The sequence below is a fragment of the Zalophus californianus genome, chromosome 6 (assembly GCF_009762305.2).
Source record: "Zalophus californianus isolate mZalCal1 chromosome 6, mZalCal1.pri.v2, whole genome shotgun sequence".
In the NCBI taxonomy this organism is placed as follows: domain Eukaryota; kingdom Metazoa; phylum Chordata; class Mammalia; order Carnivora; family Otariidae; genus Zalophus; species Zalophus californianus.
In genome coordinates, this window is record NC_045600.1 from 20,459,374 (window position 1) to 20,469,152 (window position 9,779).

A 9,779-nucleotide genomic window follows, 5' to 3' on the forward strand; every position below is an offset into this window, starting at 1 on the left:
GAGAAGCAGGCTCCCCTTCTCCCAGCAGGGAGCCTGACACGGGGCTCGATCCCAGGACCCCAGGATCATGACCTGAGCCAAAGGCAGATGCTTAACTGACTGAGGCACCCAGGCACCCCACATTATGGTAGCTTCTTAAAAGGTTAAGTATATGCCTAAAATCCAGCCATTCAATTCTAGGTATTTACCCAACAGATAAGAAAAATATATGTCCACACAGAGACATATACCTAACATTCATACAACCTTAATTTGTAATAACCAAAAACTAGAAATAGTTTCCATGAAAGGGTGGATGAGTAAATATAATTGTATTGTTTCATTGAATAATACCATTTAAAAATAAAATGAGGGGCGCCTGGGTGGCTCAGTCAGTTAAGCTTCCAACTCTTAATTTCAGCTCAGCTCATGATCTCAGGGTCATAAGAGCAAGCCCCACACTGGGCTCCACGGTCAGCAGAGCCAGGGAGGGAGGCTGTCTGCTTGAGATTCTCTCTCTCCCTCTCCCTCTGCCCTGCCCCCTACTTGCATAAGCATGCCTCTGTGCTCTCTCTCTCTCTCTCACCAAAATAAATCTTTTTTTTAAATAAAATAAAAATAAAATGAACTACTCACATTTGTTAGGAAATAGAAAAAATCTCAAAATAATTACACCTGGTGAAAGAAGCCAGATTAAAAAGAGCACATACTTTATGATTCATTTATATAAAACGCTAGAATATGCAAAGTAATCTACAGTATAAGAAAGCAGGTTACATGGGTGTGGGGAAGAGAAGCCAAATGGAGGGATTGCAAAGGGGCAAATGGTTATGAGGTAATAACTCTTGAGAGTGATGGATATGTTCAGGACCTTAATTGTGTTATTGGCGTGTGTGTGTGTATGTGTGTGTGTGTGTGTGTATAATGCAAATAACACACATATATAAAAAGACTCTTTAAAAATATATAGCTTGGGGCGCCTGGGTGGCTCAGTTGGTTAAGCGACTGCCTTCGGCTCAGGTCATGATCCTGGAGTCCCGGGATCGAGTCCCACATCGGGCTCCCTGCTCAGCAGGGAGTCTGCTTCTCCCTCTGACCCTCTTCCCTCTCGTGCTCTCTATCTCTCAGTCTCTCTCAAATAAATAAATAAAGTCTTTAAAAAAAAAAATATATAGCTTGTTGTCAATTATATCTAAATAAAAATGTTTAAATATATAGCATATCAAAAATCTGTGGAATGCAGCTAATGCAGTGTTTAGAGGGAAATTTATGACTTTCAATTTATATATTAGAAAAGAAGAATGATCTAAATCAATGATTGAAATTTCCATTTCACAAAATTAGGAAAACTAGACCAAATTAAGATAGAAGGAAGGAAGAGCAAAAATCATTGAACTAGAAAACTAAAAGCACAAATTATCAATAAGTATTAGTAATGAAAGAGTGGACACAACTAGAGTTCCTACAGACATTAAATAATTAAGGGAAAAGTCTGAATGACTTTATGGCAGTAAATTGGAAAATTTAGATAGAAAAAATTGTTTGGAAGACAGAATTACAAAAATGGATTCAGGAAGAAATAGTAAATCTTAATAGATTAAAGAAATTAAATTTGTAACTAAAATTTTCCCACAAATAAAACTCCTGATGGATATATAATATACATTATATAATAGATTGCATATATATCTTTCATATATATAAATAAAAATGGAGAAAGAAGAGAGAAGGAAGGAGTTGAGGAGAGGAAGAAAGAAGAAAAAGGAAGGAAGGGATTATCATGTAATAACTTATAATAACTATTTATAAGCCAGAGTAGATAATAAATGACAAAGTTGTGATTCAACCTAGCTCTGTTGCATTTCATGACCCTGCTCCTTGCCTTTATCACAATCACATATGCCTACCTACTGCTAAACACATCAGTAAAAATGGTATTCACTTATTTAAAATTCACCTAGCACGGAGGACATTAGGAGAAGGAAGGGAAACATGAAGGGGGGAGAATCGGAGGGGGAGGCGAACCAATGAGAGACTATGGACTCCGAGAAACAAACTGAGGGCTTTAGAGGGGAGGAGGGGGGATGGGTTAGTCCAGTGATGGGTATTAAGGAGGGCACGACGTACTGCATGGAGCACTGAGTATTATACGAAAACAATGAATCATGGATCACTACATCAAAAACTAATGAGGTATTGTATGGTGACTAATGTAACATAATAAAATAAAATTTAATTAAAAAATAAAAGAAAAAGAAAAAAATAATAAAATTCACCTAGAACCCTAGGCTCCATCAGTCTAGACCCCAGATTGTTGTGTGTTTTTTTTTCCCTTCAGTTTCACTTAAATTGAGATAGATCTATGTTTAATATGATTAACAGACTCCTCAGAGTGACGAGACATTCATAAGCAAACTTCAACAAAGTCATAGATTATTTTTCAAATCAAGTAACTACAAATTGCATCTAATTAGATCTAAATCTAATCAAGGTTTGCCAATTCCAGAATAGATTAAGAAAACCACACTAAGGTTGATGTTGGCAGTAGTCTCTTATAATTGTAGGCACACCCTCAGAATCATGGCACTTTGCTTTCTTCACAGAAGCCACCTTATGGCAACACCCCCACCCATAAACATCCAGGCTCCAAAGGAAGGGAACCCAGGCAGTGAATTATCTCATGAGCTTTCCAACTCCCAATTTAAAAGAACTTTACTGATACATTATTCCTTCAGTTTGGATAGCCAGATGGTTTTTCCAGATTATGTTATCACAAAATACAGGCTGCCAATTTTCCTGTAAAATAATTGTCAATCTTTTAAATATGAAATATCAATACCATTTTTTCAATGTTATAGCAAAATACAATGTGCCAATTGGCAGGGTAGGTGATGGATCCCACTGTTTTATTCTTTACTGGTTGTCATAAATGAAGTGAACTGAAATGTATAAAAAGTGCTTGTAAACACTGAAATGCTATTCATATAAAAGATTTGTTTGGGTTTCCTTCTGTTGGTCTTATTGGTTATTGAGTTATAAAGTTGCTAATAATTTTAGGTACCTCTATTTTTTCCACAAGAACATTTATTAAAATGCTTAGCTTTTCGGGTGCCTGGGTGGCTTAGTCGGTTGAGCATCTGACTCTATTTCTTCTTGGGTCATGATCTCAAAGTCCTGGGTTCAAGCCTCACATCAGGCTCTGCGCTCAGCGGGAAGTCTACTTGTCCCTCTCCCTCTGCTCTTCCCCCCACACCCCCACTCACGCTCTCTCTCTCTCTCTCAAATAAATAAATAAATTTTTTTTTAAAAAATGCTTAGCTCTTTAAAAACATGTAAATGAGAAAGATAATTTTATTAACCCAGAGAGTGCACTCTGAGCTTATGAGAAGCTTAAGATTTGGTGCTATCAGACGAGATATTTGTTTATTAGACTGAGATGCTTAGCAGAAAAGATGAGGGGAGCATATCCTGGGTTAAGGTTTTTTAAAAACACAGAGACTATTTCAAGGAGAAAATAAACATTAGGGGCTGTTTTTGTTGTGTGTAGGTTTCTTTCCATTCTGCTCTTTTAAAATCCATTTTATAGATTTTGTAATTTTTCAAGAGTTAAGACTTTGCAGCTTAATTTATGTGATTATCAAGAGAAACTAATTCAAAAAATGGACAACTTTGTGGAAGTGACTTTATCAGGCTTCGAAAGCCAAAATTTAAAAGGAAAACTAATTTCATCACAAATATCCTTCAGTCAGCAAAAGCTCTAATTTAAAGTGGTCAGACTTCCTGAAACACTTAAGCAGTTAAAATCCCTGATTTATTTTACATAATGGGAGGAACTCAGGCAACAGGACCCATTTCAACTCTCATCCAGAATATCAACCCCTTTTCAATTTTACCCAGTTGTTAGATGAGTGTAGTACACACTGTGAAACTCTGATTGGCTATAGAAATTATTGGAAAACCTGACTTTGTGTTTGTCTAAACAAAGCCCTTTCTCATTTCTTAACTGAGACATAGCTGCATATACATTTCTGAGGGTTTTTTTGCCACCAATATCCATTGCCTAAAATGTATTCCAAATAATGAGTGTGAATATGCACATATTCTAAGCTGCTAAGAAAAAACTCCACTGTGAGTTTTCTCCGAAATGCCAGTGTACCCACTCTTCCACCTGCTTTCTCTCTCTAGTCTCTTCCTTCATCTCCCAGCCCGATTTCTGGATATCCAGAGGATATATCTGAAGTTATTAAAGTTGAGACTGAAGAACTCACTCAAGGTCATTAGACAGCAGTTATAATAGCAGCCAAGAGAAAGGAGCTTCTTTTTTGCTCAACCTAAAACTGGTAGTTTAGTTGGACCCTAATGTCTACCGTGGGAAACCCGGACTCATCCTGTAGGTGACTCTGATTAAAATGAGACATAAAGAAAAGGATCAGAAGTAGAATCTTTAAGGAGACCCTTACAAGCTAAACAATACAAAAAACTAATCACTTACTTTGAAAACCATATTCATATTACGTGTCTATGTATTTGTATGTTTCTATACATGTAGGAAAACATGGAAGGAGCACACCTCTATATCATGTGAATTGCTAAAACACTCCCTACAATAAAACAATTAAGTGCTTAAAATAATATATATCAAAATATCGAATTTTTTTAAATTAAAAGCTACATCAAATCACTTCAGATTTATTTTTCAAAAATTTTTGTCTAAAGGTAGCATGGTAGAGTAGGAGCAGAAATCTGGTTAAGTGCATACATTTGCATTTGAATGTTGCTAATCACCAGCTGGGTGAACTTGAGTAACTCCCCCTGAGCTTTGCTCATTTGTGAAATGACTGAATTGAGCCAGTAACCAGAATGTTCTTTGCCACTATCAAAACAGATTTGGGTCTTGCATAAGCAAAACTAAAAATTTTACAGAGACATATAAGTTATTTCATGTATCCAAACCATTATTAAGACACTGCATTAGCTAACTCTATAAAAAAGATCTGTCCTGTAAAAAAGTACACCTCAGATCGGTGCTGATGAGGTCCAAAGGGACAGCAGTGTCCCTCTCTCACATTGCTGGCCTTTGAACTCCAGGCTGTCTGCTTGCTGGGAGCAAGGAGCTTGTTGGACATTGTTGTATCCCGAGGGCGTGTCCCTCTCCCACATTGCTGGCCTTTGAACTCCAGGCTGTCTGCTTGCTGGGAGCAAGGAGCTTGTTGGACATTGTTGTATCCCGAGGGCATGTTAGAGGCCCAATATATATTTGTTGCATGACTGATTAGGCCCTTAAATCGAAGCCTCTTATATTCAGATAAGAGATCTATTTCATTAATTGGAGAATTATTTGGCATCATTTAAAAGAAAAAAAAACCTAAAATAAATAAATAACAAAAAGACCTATTTTATTGGATTTTTGCTTTCTGTTTAGCAGTCTTCAAAGAGCCCTGTACTTCTTCGCTTCCAGTTAGGAAAAAACCTCTTTCCACTCTTCTTTAAAAAATATCTACTCATTTTATAATTGCAACAGGGCACAGCAGTGCATGTGGCAGCCCTGATGGATGTATTTCTCACGTGAACTTGAAACCTGAAATGTATGTTCCTGAACCACAGATTAATCAACACAGGAGCATGGGCTGCTGTGTCTTACTGATTAATTATGCTGAATGATGGATACAGGTTTAATCACTTTACCTGATAGATGTAGGGAGCCTGCAAATGACAGTTACCATATCATTTCTAATAAACTGCTTTCTAACCACCTTACTGCAGAAATTTCCAGAAGTTGATGTTCCAGAGGGAGAAAAAAAGGCATAGGATTTTCCATGCATCACTTTACATTTCTACTAATTTATCTTTAAGTTTGTTCTCTGACCAAGAAATCATACCTATGTAAATACAATAATTATCCAGGAATTCCATTGTCTGGAAATCTGTCTCATCAACTAGAAAACATAATTTAAAAGGTTAATAGGATTCAGAATCAGGTTTATAATGTTAGGGAAAAACTCCTTCCTTGACCTAGAAAATCAGCAACTCATGGTTAAAATTATATGTCTAAAAATGAAGAGGAAGAAACATACCTACAAACCACCTCTTCTCCTTTTAAGAGGAAAATGCTAGATTAGTTCACATAAAAAAAAAATGGAAGAGCTTAGTGATCACTTCTTTAACTGAAAACAAAGAAACAAACAAACCAACAAACCAGGATGTACTACATAATTAATATTTTACTTCTAGATAATTCAGTAGACAGCCCTAAGGAGAACATGAATAATATCTGGACCAATGAGACTTAACAAATTGGTAACAACCTCTCCCACAGATACCGAAGTTAATTCCTCTTTCCCTTTTCCTTTCACTGAATTTTGTACTTCTGTTTTAGTTTATCATTAGCATAGTTTTTCACGCTACAATAATTAATGTGAAAAATGTATTTGCATTACAGACAGACACTGGTCTCTCCTTCATTAGAGGTAGTGAGGACCTGGAAAACAGTGGCCATCATATCTCATTTAACACTGTTCTGCACAACATTTAAATAGTTTCCCACTGGTAGTAGACGTTCAATAAAATCTTACTGAAGTTGAATAACTGTATAGATTCTGCAAAGGAAAAGGTTAGTTTGTCCATTCCTGATCTCCATAACTCCTTTCAAATATATGTAAACTGCCTTAAACCTCAGCCCCACTCAGGCCCTGACTGACCCTGCACCCATAAAGGGCTTCTCTCGAATTTGTGGGCAGTCCAGCCCTTGGAGTGAATGCCAGTATCTTCCAAGAGGCACCCTTTCTTACTCTGTCACTTTGTATAGGCCATTCGTGAGTCCTCCGCCACACTGTTCCTTCATGAGAATTTCTGTCTCCCCATGGGGCATTAGGTTGAGCCTGGTGATAGAGATGTATAAATGAAGGAGGCATTTTCTGGGGCTTAGCTTCCTACCCATTCCCTTTGCTGAAATCCCAGCCCTAGTCAGGAACTTGAGTATTTAGACTGGCTGGGAAGCTTCAGTTGCTGACACCTGCTCTTATTTTTATACCAAAACTTAAACTCTTTCCACCATTTGTTCTAAGTTCAAAGCACGTTGAACTTGCTTCAGCATGGGGAAGTGCCCACACTCAGCTTCACCAGGAAGCAGCCACCATGCAAGAGGCTAAACCAAAGTATGAGGATTAGGGTCCACACACGGCTGGTTTGAGACTTGCACAGACATGTGAGCCAGATTTCTGGGGTTGTTTTTGAAAGGTGGAAGAGTAGTGGCAGAGTTTCAGGTTGAAAAGCCCTTTTGTGGCAGTTATGAGGTTATCAGGTCACAAATAATTTGGGCAGTCCAAGAACCTTGAGTTCCTTAGCCAATTTCTTCTTAACTCTCTAAACTTCAGTTTTCTCCTCTAATAGAGATATTATCTGCTTTGTTGTAAGGTTTGAGTGGTGAATGGAGAAAGCATATAAAGGGCCTAGTTACGGTACCTGGTTTACTAGTGCCTAACAGATATTAACTACATTTCATTTTCTCTTTTCATATAAGAACTAACTGCAGTTCACTCAAAAAAAAAAAAAAAAAATAAGTAGGTTAGAGAAGGGGGCATAGCCCTGGAAGTGACCAGTGACCTAGGAGATTGCCAGAAGGACTGAACTGGTTTGACCCTAAATAGTGGTGATTCCAGTCATGAAGTGAGGAGAACTATGGGCCTTGCTCCCCTGACAGACTCAGTGTTGTGGTGACAAACCCAGACTTGCTGCCTTTTGCCAACTCTGCTACTACAAGGTAAACACTAGGCACATGGTGACAATAGAACTTACAGACAGGCCAGCCCCAACACCTGTGGGACCCAGGCGAACACTACAAATGGAAGCCCATGTATCTTACGTCTAAATATCGAAATGTTACAAATAAAGCCATCAGACCCTTATATAAAATATGGTCTATTCTCTGACCTTACAAATTTACCTGCATATAAGTAGGAAAGCCAGGTTTGAATTTACTATTCTTGGACACTTTGGGTTTTCCTGCTGGAATGTGATGCTATGGGGAAAGCTGTCTCCAAACCCTCGTCCAGCCCAGCTTACATCTTCATAGTGAGGGTCTTGCTGCCTTCCACCATCCTCAAAAGAAGCCCCTCACAAGCTCCTTGGGCATGAGGGTAAGCAGAATGGTGGCTTGGTCTACTTTCAGGTGGAAAGGATCAAGGAGAAGGCTTGTACAGGCTCTAGAAGCTGACTCGTGGCCAGGTGGCGTAGATGGAATACTGGGTACTCAGAGTACAGTCTAGAAAGGGAGGTGCTGTCAATAGTGAGGACATCCCCTTGGTCTTATGCTTCTCTGGTTTCAGCCAAGGGAAGCTAGAATAGGGTCCTGTGAAACCCAGAAGCTGGGAAAGAAGTCCTACTTGCACAAGTCTAAGGGCAAGATGCTTAAGTGATGGCTTTGGTAAGAGAAAAGAAGACCACTCCCTGAATGTAGGAGCTGCAGCCTTCGGTTAGAAGCAGAATGAGTTATGTCCAAGAATATCTGATAATCGGTAGCTGATGAGCTATGACAGTGGCTCAGGGGAATTTTGCATTGAGTATTTTTTAAATTTCTTTTTTTCTCTAAGTTTCTTTTTTCTCTTTCCCCATTTTCTTCTCTATTTTCCTGGCTTCTATGTGTGTACAATGTTGCTTTATTGTATGGAACTAGCGGGGTTTTTTGCCACTCACAGGATAGGTATGTAGTCCTTGAGTCTACTTAATAGAAAAATGTACCCGTAACTTTTATTTGGGTAATCGATCAATATCTTTATATGAAAAAGCCTTAAATTGTTCTTGCAAATGATACAACCCACCTAAGATCCTCTGACCAAAGGTCTACCTGCAAAAGACAGTAAGACTAAACAGCTTTAAAATAAAATAAAGATTTAAACTTTCTAAATCTGTATTCTATTCTATTTTCCACCTAGGGGAGCTCTCCAAAGCAAGAATGGAAAATTAGCTATCTATCCAGAATTGCTACATTTGGGGAAAAAAGTCTGAATGACAGGCAGTTACTTAGAAACTATGGTTTTCATTATTCAGATTATTATGCCACTAAAATTAAGGTGGTAGTTCTTCATGATCAGTATAATCGCAGCAATTTTAAGTTGGTAGGGACTTTAAAAATGATAAAAATCACTGTGGTGGGAGGTATATTTGAAAAAAAAAAAAAAAACACTACAGAAATTCAAGTGATTTAGTTAGTTAGTTAGTTAGGTCCTAAGAAGAGAGATTGGGTTAGAACTCAGGTCTCCTTTCTAGCTAAGTGGATGTCTTAATCAGTTTGGGCCGCTATAACAATTTACCATAGAATGGGTGGCTTAAATAACAAACATTTATTTCTCTCAGTTCTGGAGTCTGGGAAGTCCAAGATCAAGGTGCTGGCAGATCCTGTGTCTGGTAAATGCCCTCTTCCTGGTTTGCACATGGCCACATTACTGCATCCTCACATGATAGAGAGAAGCTTCTCTCTCACAACTCTTCTTATAAGGGCACAAATCCCATTCATGACAACTCCACCCACATGACCTCATCACCTCCCAAAGGCCCCACCTCCTGACACCATCACATTAGAGGTTAGGATTTCAACATGTGAAGCTTGGAAGAATACACACATGAAGTCCATAATAGTGAGCTTTCCTCTATAATGAGGTACCGAATCTAGGACTGTGAATACAAAAGTGCATTTCCAGATTTCCTTGAAAGACTTAAGATAAAGGTAGGAAATGGTGGTAATGAAAGGAAGAAAAGGTAGAAGAATAGGAGCTTCCCTGTGCCTTCGCCTCAGACACATTCAC